The following is a 13841-nucleotide window of genomic DNA, read 5'->3' as shown; positions in this document are numbered from 1 at the left end:
GGTATCTCTAGAGTAGGAAAAAAATTCCCCTGGGGAGCCATTGTTAATATTTTTACATATTGCCTTTCAGCTCTTTTTGGGTCTTATGCTTAAAAAAAAAAAAAAAAAAATATATATATATATATATATATATATATACACACACATACATATATATATAATTGAGATAGTATGCATGTTCTATGTTATATAATATGTAACTTTGCATCTTACCTATCCCCTGCCTTTACCCTTCATCATAGGTCTTTACCTACCTATTAATTTAAATTGAATTGGAGCTAAAGTTTTTTGAGTCATTATGATCAATTCATTGTAAATCTCTGTAGTGGATGCTATTTTATTTGATTTTTTTTCTTAGTGTCATTGAAATTGATGTATTGTTTGCCATTCAGACTTGGAAATCACGAGTTAGAATGTATGTGAACTGTTGTAAAATCGGCTTTCTAGTTTCTTGTCAAAGAATTAATAGACACCATTATGATAAGCAAATTGTTTCTCTGTTTGTGTGAGGGATGTAGTTGATTTTCCTTTGGGGTCTCTAACATATCTGCTCCCTTGAGCAAAGATTCTTTTAAAGCTTGGAATCAGGGACTTCCTTGGTGGTCCAGTGGGTAAGACTCCGTGCTTCACTGCCCGGGCCGCGGGTTCGGGAAACTAAGATCTCTCATGACCTGTGGCCTAAAAAAAAAAAAAAAAAAAATGCTTGGAATCAGAGCCATTAGTCAAATGGTGTTTCTTAGATTCCCTCAGTGCTTTTCCCAGAGAAATTCTCAGCTTCGGGAGGGATGGGTGTGAAGCAGTGAATCAGGAAAAGGTTACACTGTCCAGCTGGTGGGATTAGAGTAGTAGTAGACTGACAGGCATCTATGACATTCTAAATCTCAGAATCCTGATGAAAACTTTTAGAAGCTTTGGTTGTATCCTTCCTCAAGTTGCTGAAAGTGTCTGTGTGTTACTGAATCGTTGGAAAAGTGTGTCTTGTTCTGAGGGACTCCATAACTGTATCTGGGGAATATTCCCATTTTATTTATGGAAAAGCTGAGGCCAGTGCAACACAGTTGAGTCACTGGCAGAGTTAAAAGCCAAGTCTACCTCTCTTGCAGTTATTACTCGTTCTTTAATAAACCAAATTACACATTTCACTTGCTGAAGAAGCATAATGTTGTAGAAAGTTTTCCATGGGCTCCGGCACTGATATTCAACTCGATTTTCCTTCAGGAACCGTCAAAAGCCTTCACAGGTGGAGGGCTGGGCTTCACACTCCCTCAAAAGCTGGATTTGTCAGGGAACTTGAGATTCTCAGGGATGGGTGGGTTGGGAATAGGCTAATTCCCTTGACATTTTCTACTGTCTCTGAATTTCTAGGATCATTTGAACTATATAACCCTTTCAGGAGATGAGGCTTTTATAATGAATGACAAAACACCATCTGAGAAGAAAACCATTCAACTCCCTCTACCCTGTGGTAGCACCCTCTTTTGAAAAGTTGTGTTTTCTTGGTGTGGGAACACCACAGAAAGAGCACAGGGAAATAGAGACCACATATTTCCCCTCCAAACCCAGCTGGTGTGTTCCCAGCACCTTCCTGCATGTGCAGGAGAAAAAAAGGAATGCCGACTTGGAATACGGAGTGCCAAGGAAATACTACCATATGCTCAAGACGTGAGACTAATTAACGTTTGGCCCATGTTCTTCTAATTAACTTTCCTTTGCAAGAAACATTACCCTCACTGCTCCCCCCACGTCCAAAACACGCAGAGCCAAACCCCCAAAACAAGGCCAATTAAATGAACAAACTTATATCATTTCAACACCCCCCTACTCCTACAAATGCCACGGTTTCTGGTGACGGCTTCTAATGATTTCTTGAGTGAAATACAGTATCAGTGGGTTACACTAGGAAGTTATCTAGGAAGCTTTTTTTTATTGGTATGTGGTATACAAAAATGGGCCAACTTGGCTGCATTTAGGGTTCATCAACCATTGCAAATGATTCTTCGAATGTTTTGGGTTTGGTAAAACCTAAAACACATTTTGCCAAGCACTTTTCCGCCTTAATTTTTCAAACTGTGTATTTTAGGGAAAATTTGATCCATATGGTTTTGATTCATTTACTCTTATATCATTGACATTTTTTTTTCCTATGGAGCCATTTGATATCCAAGAAGCTTTCTGAGCCTTTCCTACGTTCATTTTAAGCATTTTCCTCCTTAAAAAGAGGAAGTCCTCTTTGTAACCTCAGAGGCTATAAATTTTGAGTACTCTCTCAATTCAGCAATACTTAAAAATACATTTGGTATAAATCTGGATTATTATGAACACATTTTATGTTTAGAACAGATGGGCAGATTTTCGTTTCTGGTTTATGAGTGAAACCAATGATAAAATAAGAAAATAGGCTTAAATTACAAAAAAAAGTTTTGTTATAGACAACTTTTAACTGTTATTAATAAATCTCCACAGTAAGATCTATGCTCAGAGGCCTCATTTCAAATTTTGGCCAGGTCTTGTATAAGATGTAATTGAATAACCAGTACACCTGTCCTATTTCATGGATAATCTACTGAGGAAAGAAAAAATTCTCGTAAAGATTTGTGTACCAGGCTTAAACATGCTTGAATGTTTGCTCACCACTCAGCACCTCAGGAACAAAGAGTAGGTCTGCAGATCTCATCAAGTTTATCGACCATTCATCTGTTAAGTCTGGTTGAATCATCACAGCTTTGTGGGGATGAGATACTGCCTCTGAAACAGACCCAAGAAAGAGCAGATATATCTTTACACTAAGGAGATTGTGGTTAATGGTGGAAGACATCAGGATAAACTTTTGTTCTTATTCACATTTTATAAAAGAAAATTTTTAACTCCACCACCCATCCAGTTACTTTTAAAGAATAATATTAAAATTGAGATTATCAGTGTGTAATGTATGTAAATTGCATATTTGGTGTCAGCTACGCTTATTAGGCAGCTTCTCCATTTCATGCATATATGTATTAGACTGTCGTGGTTCCATTTCAAATCAGATTTCAATTGCTCAGCACAGCTTCTTTTGACAAACATTTGTTACTCCTGAAACTTACTAAGGAGAAGCATTTAAGCATTAATATGTGTACACACAACTCAAGACTGCTTTTGATTTTGCTTGTCATTTCCTGGACCACAGTGTTCACAATTATCTCAAATTCCTTAGCTGCAAGGCAAGATGAAGGATCTTTGTCCATCGAAGGTGTGCGGTTTACTACACATCAGTTTGTTATGCAAATGGGGTATAGTCATTAAGAATGGTTGTGATGGGTACTTTTCTGTTTCGTATAGAGAGAATATCTTTTTCACTGTGGTATAGCAATTCCTTGGTCTTCTTTAGTACCGTTGATACATGTAAAAGCAGTAAGATTTACCCTGATGGCAGGGCCAGTTCCTGTTTCAGGAGAGCTATTTTTTCTGGACAGTTTGGGCACACATCCAGAAGCTACCTGATGCCAGGCCATTTGTTTTGTCCATTTCACACACAGGTTGCAGATCCCGTGCCCTCAACCTACCTTTATCATCGTGAAGAACCAGACAAACAGGTGGCCTGCCACCAACTCATTTCCAAACAAAGGCACTACCTTTTTACAATTTCCAGAAATTCATCTGTGGAAGAAAAAGGAGTGCTTTTGATTAAAGAGATTGATTGGGTGTCAAACAAAGCTTGGACAGAGAGACATTCCGTACAAAAGTGGCAGCCTCTCCGAAGCTTCAGCCTCTTTCTGTTTCATTTCTAAAGCAATTCATGAGCTCAAAACCAGGGCTGCAGAAGCCTTTTACATGTTTATGAAGGCTCAAGGATGTTTATGATCATAAATAAGCCCATTTCAGCTACACCAGAGAAACCACTGGCCATTTGCATGTTTCCATTCCGCCATATTAGGTTTTCAAGATATTCTGTTCAGTGGTGAAAACATTGCTGCTAATCCATTTGTTGAATCAGTGCAGGCTGTAATTGACCTGGTGCCTTTGGTTTTTCTCTGAAGGCTGTGGTTGCTACCCTTAAAGAGTATGAGGAGAGCCCTGGTTTATGTCAGCTCTAGCCACAGCCTCTTGAGTTCGTTGGAGAATTGTGAGAGAAACAAGTACTTGGCCAGAATCTCTTTTTTAAAGAAAGGGAGGGAGCAGCAACCACCAGTGACTGCGTCTTACATCATGTCACTGAAATGAGCCACCAGAAAACCTTTCTTGCTGAATTAAATTTTTTGTGTGAATTAAATTGATTTAAGTAGAAATTCCATCAGCTACTTTCTCTTGTACATTGGACAAAAACTGTAACAACCCCAAGGTTTTTAGGCCCATTTGAATTCCTTTAGCCATTGAAGAGAAAAAAATTGAGTGTGATTGCTTGGTCTATAACTAAGCTACTGGAGTAAAAAGTTGTTCTTTTTCGTCAGTAAAACATAGGAAAGCCGTGCTGAATTCTAGTGTGAGGCCAAGGGTCTGAATCAACCCTTTATATGTGGTTGGAATGCAATGTAAAGCTTTTAATTTATTACTGCATTTGCAAAATGGCAATATCTATAGAAATCTCAATACTTGCATATTTATTCAATTAGAGGCTGAATGTGTGCTTTGTACTGCAGACACAGAAGACCGGATTCAGTCATTAGTTGTATACTTTTTTTTTTTTTTTTTTTAAAGAATCTGTCTCTGCAAAACAGTCTGGGTTTCATCAGAGGTGTATATTTTTCAATGTATAGTGTAATATTTAAAAATTCCTCTTGACATTTAGCTAGAGTTCAGTAAACTGGAGTTTCTGAGATTAGTGATTGCGTTGTCTCCACTGATCAATGGAAAGGATGGTAAATTGGGAGACCCTTTGAGATAGTGCATTTTGTAGACTCAAAGGGCTGTGTCTCTACCTTGCAGGGAATATTTCTGAGCTGTGAGATGACTGGGCAGGCTGTCCTCAGCACTGAACTAATGAAGGATGCAGGCATTATTTAAAGAAATAACCATCTTTTCCCCCTCCACGAAATACTGATGTCTCATTTTGGGCAGCTTGCCTTACAAAATCTAATTAAACAGCTGCCGATTAAAAAAACCCTCTATATCACTTCTCGGCCTTTTGGCTAAGATCAAGTGTAAAAACCCTCTAAAGAGCTGACTCTCTATATATAAGATTCCAAGGGAAAATTTCTAGTTCAGTATGAACCCTTCTATGACACTTGTAGGCAGAATTTCTTGTTTTAGTCTCTGTTGATGCCACATTAGTGTGTTCATACCTTGTTAAAATTCATATCACACTGTATTATAACATATCCATCCCCCTTTGGACCATGAGCTTCTAGAGGCATGATACTAGGTCATAATCATCTTTGAACACCCAGAAACCAAACAGTGTCTCATAATAAAGGCTTGTTCCCCAAAGTGGGCTCTTTGGATTAGTGGTTTGGGGAAAAAGGATTTTGAGTCAACGATTTGGTAAATATTTCAAATTATATCCCTTTATCTTTCAGAGTCCCAGTGCACATTAGCCTACTAAAGGCTCTGACAAGTCCTGCAGTGTAGAAACATGTTTGTTTAACTCAGTGTTCTCTAATTTAACTGTGGATCCCTTTTGTTGAGTATCAGACTACCAAGTTTTGAGGAACATTTCCTAAGAAGTGCTGAATGAAAAAAATGGGTAGAGACCCAACTCATGATTTGTCCATTTCTAGAATTGTTCTTTAATTTTTTTTCACTAGTGAATGTTTCTTCCATTTAATGTCTGATGTTATCTCCTGCTTCAATACACTGTCACCCTCTGCAAGCGACCTTAGCAGGAAAAAGCGTAATTTTAAAGGAGAAGCTATAAACTGCTTATTAATGTTTAGATAGGCAGAAAAAGGGAGTAAAAACAGAGAGAATTCCTGTTTAGTGAACTGACGGCCGTGTGGGTGTAACTCAGTGATCTAAGCAGGAGCCCCAAAGTCAAAAGCACTAGATTCCAGTACTTAACAGCCACTCACTAGCTGTGTGTCTTCAGGCAAGTTGCTTAAACTATCTCAGCTTCTGTTTCATCCTCCTCTTAAACTTGGGAGATATTGAAAAAGAATCACCCTATAGAGCTACGCTGAGAAGCACAGCACTTAAAAGGACGAAATGCATTTTGATAAAGTGATAAAACTGCTTGTTGCGACAGAGCTCTCATTGTTGTTTGCTGAAAAATATCACGCAGGCCCCTGACAAAAAAGCATACTTTTCTTTGTCCCTGATGAATAAGGCAAATGTGGACGCTGAATACCATCAAAGGAAAAGCAGTTTCTTGGTGCACTGGAGTATTTTAAGGTATTCTACTCAGACATTTTAAAGACCTAAGGACACATATTGGTGTCCATTCAGAATGCAGTCATTGTAATGCTCCTGGGATAATATGCTCCCCAGAAATACAATGTACAAAAATTGGTTTTGTTTGAGTAATTCAGATCACAATAACATGAGAACCCACTACAATGAAAAGAAGAGGCAACCGTCCTTCATTCCATGGGGCTAAGAGTAGGGAGGGGACAGGGTTGTCCTATTGTTTCCTATTCTTATTCTTGTTTTGATTTATTGAAATGTAATTTTTAAAAAATTATTTATTTATTTATTTATTTTTGGCTGCATTGGGTCTTCGTTGCTGCATGCAGGCTTTCTCTAGTTGTGGTGAGCGGGGGCTACTCTTCGTTGCGGTGCGCGGGCTTCTCACTCCAGTGGCTTCTCTTGTTGCAGAGCATGGGCTCTAGGCGCACAGGCTTCAGTAGTGTGGCGCACAGGCTTCAGCAGTTGTGGTGCACGGGCTTAGTTGCTCCGCGGCATGTGGGATCTTCCCGGACTAGGGCTGGAACCCATGTCCCCTGCATTGGCAGGCAGATTCTTAATCAGTGTACCACCAGGGAACTCCCTTGAAATATAATATTGACATGAACTCATTTTTAAAAAATCTAGAGTCTAGCTTTGATGATACTAGATACGTCAAAGGCAGGAGAATCTGATGAACGCTATACTTCTCTCTCACCAGCAAAAGAGAAAGGTAGCTAAAACAACAGGTGCAATAGCAAGGTTTTAGAAAGTAAGGGGCAATCTAAGTAATTTTGATTTAATTGATTGGGGAGTATTCCTTTTATCACTAAATTACAAAGACTCTATTTTGTCAAGATCTGTAGGAGCAGATTTAATTTCTGTAGGTCAAAGAACTATATACATGGCCTCACTGTGGGTCCTGGATGTTGCCAGCTACTTCAGGTTGCCTGGGAATAGGAGACATAGCCACTGCCCAGTTTATGATCAAGAACACAAGTAAGTTTTCACGTGGAAAAGCACTGCAACATCTTTATTGGTCCAGTGTCCCTGGAGTCGGGAAGGTGGGGGAATTAAAGTAGGTAGGACTTTAGCTTACTGGAATAGTAGCTTCTGGTTCTTAGAAGGCTGTATTCTCAGATGTTGTCCCATATGTATAGAGTTGTTACAAATTTCCATGCATCTTAAATGAAAGCTTATTCTGCCTTAACACAAAACCTGTGAAACAGGGCAGAAAACACTTCCTGAAGGGTAAGTTCATTCTCAGACTTTTGCAAGGCTGTGCACTGCTTTCCCATAGCTAATAGAAACAATTTTCCTGATATCTACTCGTTAAATCAGTATCACTTGATCGTTTCAGTTGGCTCTTTTCTCTGTCCTGAGGACTTATCTTCCTTCACGTGAAGAGAAGTGTAGGGAAGTTTCTCTTCTGTAATCTTCAGGCATTTAGTAGATGGAGTCTTATGACACGGACTTTGGGCAGCCACAGAAATATTTGCCTGCATCACACATGATCTGGAAGAAAGAAGAAATTTCACTGTTGAGCCGGGCAAATTTTTTTCTCCCTCAGTAGCCTGGAATGTCTGTCCTCCACACAGTTGTAGTATTGGGTGGAAGGGGGAGTTTTTGGGGAATGAAGATACAGTGTAGCCCAGCACCCCTATGCTTCAGAGGGGCAGTGTGGAGGTCCTTCTTTCTAAAAGGTAACGTGGACACCTAGGTTATTGTAAAGTTCTGCGTGAATCTCAGACAGAACTGGGCAGTTAAGATTCAGCAAGGTGTGCATTTACGAATGGTTATTAGGGTGAATCAGCCCTGCATTTTCTTGAACGCAGGCTTAGCTTATGGGCAATTAGAGATAAAGTTTTAAACACCATCTCACTGAAGTACTGTGGGATGCCCAAGCGTAGAGCTTTTCCCTTTCTATATTTGGAATCCTAGGTCTCAAGAGGTCAATTAATATTTAGCAAACGTGTCCAGAAGTAGTCATGAAATTAAACCAAGATATATGCTTAATTTTCTACAGTCATGTTTTTGAAATGGTGATAGGTTTGAGTGCTTACTCTTTAGAGGGCTGCTGTTGTTTCCTGAAATGAGAAGAGTTAACAGCAGGTAATGTCATTCCTCTCAGAAAGAGTTTGAGACTCTCTGTGTTAAGTGATGAATGAGGGTATCTGACCCACATCTGTTTTACATTAGAATGGAACATTGCCCTGACATCGTTAGGAGCATTTGTCAAGATTCCCTGGACAGAGCTTCTGTAAATTACATGCTGCAAATGTGTCAGGGTCAGATAAGAGGATATCATTAACTCCCCCAAGTTTACTCAGGGCTCTGTCAGTCCATCTTAATATGCTAACAGCCAACAATTTTCCCTGAGCCGTTTTGCTATATTTTTCATTCATAGAAGAAAAAATATGTATGCTACACCCTACCCCCCCAATATCACACATGTTCTTTTCTCATAAATCATATTAATTGTAGACATGGTCACAAAGCATATTAAATGCAGGCATGCGTAAATGAATTAAAACATATGAGAATTTTATTACAGCCCATGGTGGGTCTAACATAGTCAAATACCAACTGTATTAACTGTACTTTTTCATTTAGGTGAAATGAGCTTTTTCTTAATGGGCTTTATTTTATTGATAATAGATGGACACGATATGATTGTTCATCATTGTCTAGAAGTAAACTCTGTATGTATGTGTATATGTATATATGTCTCTTGCAAGCCATTTCTATGCTAATTTTTTTGCCTAGATTTATATTTTAGTCATCAGTCTCTAAAGAATATTGCTATCCATTTGACAGCTTAGGTCTATTGAGAAATAGGTATTCTAAAGAATCAATAAAGTAAAAGTCATTCTGTAACTTGTCACAGAGCTGGAGATTAAAGCACATATAACACTTAGAGTTTAACTGAGAAGGTACTCACTGTGCTCTTTACAAATAAAACTTGGAAATACATGCACCACATGAACCACACTTGTCTGACACGCATACTTTTTCATCATGTGTGAAACGTAGCTACTTTAAAATGTTAGCTAAGGATTAAAATAAAAAATAAGTGTGTATTTAGCTGGACATTTTACATGCACTGGTTTTCTATCTGGTTAGGTAAAGGTCAGCCATGCCCTTCCCGTAACTCTGGGTGGGTGAGAAGGTCACCATCCTTACCTTGCTAGAAACTTCTGCCTTCAGGCAACTTCCCTCTTACAGCTTTCAAACAGACAGGGCCAAAAAATCTAATTATTTAGATGCTAATCAACTGCAGGATAATTCCGAAGGCATTTGAATCTGAAGACAACATTTTCAGGAAAATCTCTGCTGTTCAAGTTTAGGGTTAGTTACAGCCTCAAAGATACAGTGCTGATATCTAAGCATAACATAACTCCAGTAGTACCCGTATCGGGAAAAAAACACTTGCATAAACATTTGAATTTTTTGTTTGGTTGTGGAAATAAATTACATCCACATTTTAAAAGTTTATAATCATTAGACTTTTGAGAAAAGTGTAGAAGCTATAAAAAAACCCCTTTATGTCATACAAAGCTGTAATTCACAATGGTTTTCTAAAATGCAACTAAATGTGTATTATTAAATGTTAAATCAGAAAAGCATCTGATTACTTAAGAGCAAAAAAGAAAATAAAGACATGAACCAGGATTCCTGCTAAGGAAAAAAAGAAGCGCCTAGACGTACACCATAATTTGCTAAATCATTTTAGATTTCTGATAAGCTCTGAGCACTTTCAACTGATGGCAAAATCATAACACTTAAGCCAAGACGGATATTTTCCAGACACATTGTTTTAAATGTAAATCTTAACTTGACTCATAGTGTTTTATCTTTTATATTTAATCTTACAATAGGAAAATTAATTCAAGAGAAATATGACATGAAGCAATTGTAAAGAGTTAGTTTTTCCTGAACCATATAATCTTCCAATCAAGATATAAACAACTTATTTGGAATTCTGAAACTTGAGAATGAGCTTAAAAAGATCTTCAACAAAGTCTCTAATAAAGGGAATGACTGAGGAACCAGCAGAAGTCCCACTTCACGATTCTAAGGCGTGAATTTGTTTTTAAAGGTTATCCTTGGAACAATTTAGAAACGGTGTCTGGGAAATGTTTTGGAGGTAACAATTTACTGATATACTTAATAGATTTTTTTTCCAGATGCCTCACCTAAGAGTTGTACTCAACTAAAAGTTAAAAAAAAAAAAAAATCCTCCTCCCACCTCCCTTGCCAAGGAGACAGAACAGAGATCTTTATAAAAGGAAAACTTTTCCTGTTCATTGCAGTTCCTGGACTCATCTGACATTTAATAAGAATGTGATTGATGTTCAGTAGACAGAACTGATTAGCCCTGAGTCTATTTCTTTTCCTGTGAAATTGTTTGTGAAAACCAGGCAATTGTGTTTCTCCTACCTCAAATTAAAAAATAAAATAAAATCAGGCAAAAATGCCAGCCCTGTAATAGAAATAGCTTATTAATGGCTTATGAGGAAAAATCCCCCACTTTGCAACCAATGGAGATTTTATTTTAGGCTTTGAATTACAAATTGCTGTAGGAAAAGCTTATATGAAATAGATCCTGACAATATTCTTAAAAAGAAAATATGACTGGAAGACATTCCATGACCATATTGGGGGAGTTCTAAGAAGTCTGTTTACCAACTTTGTGCAGCAGAAGGAAATTTCCATAGCTTCCCTTGAACCACATTAAATAGCAAAATTGCTTTTAAAGAAATGTACATAAAAATGTAATGGGACCCTTCCATAGAGATTTGAGGTTTTAAATTATGTTAGGGGAAAGTAATGCATTTTGTATTGATATAGTTATTTTTCTTTTCCAACACATATTTCCTTTTTAATTTTTAAATAAGAAGCTGTTACAACGATGTACATTTCTCAGGTTTTCTCAGTGTGAAATATTGAAATAAGTTGCGTTAGTTGTCATTATTCATTAATTTCCATTTCAGAGCAAATGTAGGGAAGTATTAGTGCCTCTTTTCCCATCCTCATCCAATTCTTGAGAAAGAAGTCATGATTACAATGTGTGACCATCACAGTGGAAAGAAAAACTCATGGGAGAATATCTGTCTCTAAGCAAGATAACGGGTCTCTGGTCCTCTTTATTTCCTCACATTAGCTTCCGCAAGTATTGGGCTGCTGAGCTAAGGGCAATTGCTAAAGCAGGAGCTGTCACTAGCTTCCGGTGTGTGACAGTCATAATAGTGACAGGAAGATCCATCAAGCATCCCTCTTATTCCATTCACACAGCAGCCATCCCTCCTGATTGGATCATGAGCTGGGATGTCTTTAGGACACTGTGCCCTGGCACCTTTAAGGAGCTATCTTTCTCTTGCCCTAGAATATAGCCTTGGCAGATGGTACTGTATGTTCTCCATCCTCCAACAAATATATTTCAAGGTCTTCCTGTCCTAAGGTATTTTCTAATTCAACAACTGCAAAAAGTTGCTACGTGAACATCATAAGCTGAATTTTGCTTATAGGAAGGACTCATTTCTTCTCTTTTAGGATCTTCATGTTTTTTTCCTCCCATGGACAGAATTATTGCGGCCTTCAAAGTTATGCAAACAAGAAATATATGGCGGAGGATTAAAAAAAGTTTATCACAAAAATGTACATATAGCTCATGGGAGAGTGTGCATGTTTTGAATAAAATTCTTCTATTACTCTTCAACTGTGACTGTGTATAGAGTATTCCATTTCTTCCTTAAAGAGGTATACAATTAACAGAATTTCAAGGAAGTATCTTCATGAAGGACACTGTTAAAAATATATTTCCTTTTTATCCAGTACCACTGGATATTTTTCTTTGAATTTATACAGTTACAAAGTTGCTTTTTCTAAGTGCTTTTTAAAAAAACTTAGCACAGATTATTTACACAGTAAAATATTTGTGCCCTGTGCCATAATCCCCCTTTCATTAAAAATATCACATTTTTAATATTTTAATTTTCCTTGTCCATTCTTGCCCATTAGACCAGTACACAGAGAGGTATTCCTGATGGGAAAGGAGTGTGTTTGGCCCTGAGCAACCTCTACTTTAAAGACTTCTCTTCTAATAGACGTTCGTAATTTGGGCTGAAAGAAAATATTTAATAAATTAGTATATCAATTGACATTTATGAATTTTCCAAGTATATACTGCAAAATCATCTACATGAACTCAAAGAAAGGCAAAAAAGAAAAAAATATATAGATGGAAGAACATTCAGGAAATAAATGCATTTGGGGCTACGTTCAGGTTTTTTAAATGAGAAAATGAAGTAATTAACTTACTGTAATCAGCAGTGTATGAGAGCCCCATGTTCTGGTGACTTTTCATCCTCCTTTAGCTGTGACTCCTATTCTTACTTTACTCTGTGACTCTCACTTTCCCCTAATCCCCAATAAAACAAAACTATGCTCTGAAACATACGATTTTTTTTTTTTTTTGGAATATAAGTAATTTTTAGAGATTTTGAAAAATCTCAAGCTCAAAATTTTGATCCCTTGGAATGTCTTTAAAAATTTGAGTAAAACTGTGTTGCTTTCCCCACACCAGCCCACCTTCCCATCTGCTCACACATAGAAGAACTCAAGTGAAAGGGAGACAAGGAAATGAAGAATAGAGACTTGCCGGGGTGGGATGGTGAGGAGAATCATGGCTTGTTAAAATGGAGGAAGAAAGGGTAATCCATAGAAGGTGGTGAACAGATTCTCTTTTGTTTTCTCTTTTTCTTTTTTTTGGGTCTTTTGGGGCTAATTGAAGATGGATCAGTTTAAAGCTTTATTTCAAGAAGATTTTGTTTAGCTATGAGGATTATGCAAACCCTTCCCAAAGGGGATTGTGGCCTCACTGGTTTTGGAATCTAATTTTGGAAGCTTTCTGGAATGCGAGATTCATCCCTCCCTCCTGCCTTGCTGGTACCCCTCCATCCAGGATTCTGTGGACTGAATTACCTTGGTGGATAACCCAAGACCTACAATCAGGGTTGAGTTTCATTACTGCCCTCTCATCTTGCTCTTATTTGTACACTTTAATCTCCATATGCTTCAAACGTCTTAAAATACAACAGGACTAGGATGGAAATATTGTGCAGTGGTGGGTCCCCGCATTGAAATACTTTGTAAGCAGGTGATATTTTCTGGAAGCTCTTCACTCAGCAGTTGATTTCTTCTGCGATTGCTTTTTGAGTCCTGCCGCTGACTTGTATGAAGTTGAGAAAAATCACTTCCTCTCTCGGGTGGCAGTTTTCCAGCTGCAAAATTAATTATCTACTTGCTTCCATCACAAGGTGTTGTAAGGGTCAGCGAGCCTGTGTTTGTGAAACTTGTCACCGTGCTAATCGGAAAGTTGTTCTGTTATCACAGTTTTGTTTTTTTAAAAGTTCGCTTGCTCTCCAGGGTTATTTAAAAAACCGAGCAGACTTTTTATAACATGTTTGCATTTCAGGCTTTTTTTTTTTTTAACACTTCTTATGAAAATGTTAGTTTAGAGACGAAATGAAAGGCTTAGGTAATGG

The 13841-nt window shown here is 37.8% G+C and overlaps 1 protein-coding gene across 2 annotated transcripts in view; it reads left to right on the top strand.

The window, feature by feature from the left end:
• Nucleotides 1-13841, top strand: part of PAX3 (paired box 3) — a 92052-nt gene that overhangs the window by 76428 nt on the left and 1783 nt on the right. The window lies entirely within an intron of this gene.

Source organism: Eubalaena glacialis, chromosome 1 (assembly GCF_028564815.1).
Source record: "Eubalaena glacialis isolate mEubGla1 chromosome 1, mEubGla1.1.hap2.+ XY, whole genome shotgun sequence".
In the NCBI taxonomy this organism is placed as follows: domain Eukaryota; kingdom Metazoa; phylum Chordata; class Mammalia; order Artiodactyla; family Balaenidae; genus Eubalaena; species Eubalaena glacialis.
The sequence above is the reverse complement of the archived record's forward strand: the minus strand, read 5'-3'. Positions and strand labels throughout refer to the sequence as shown.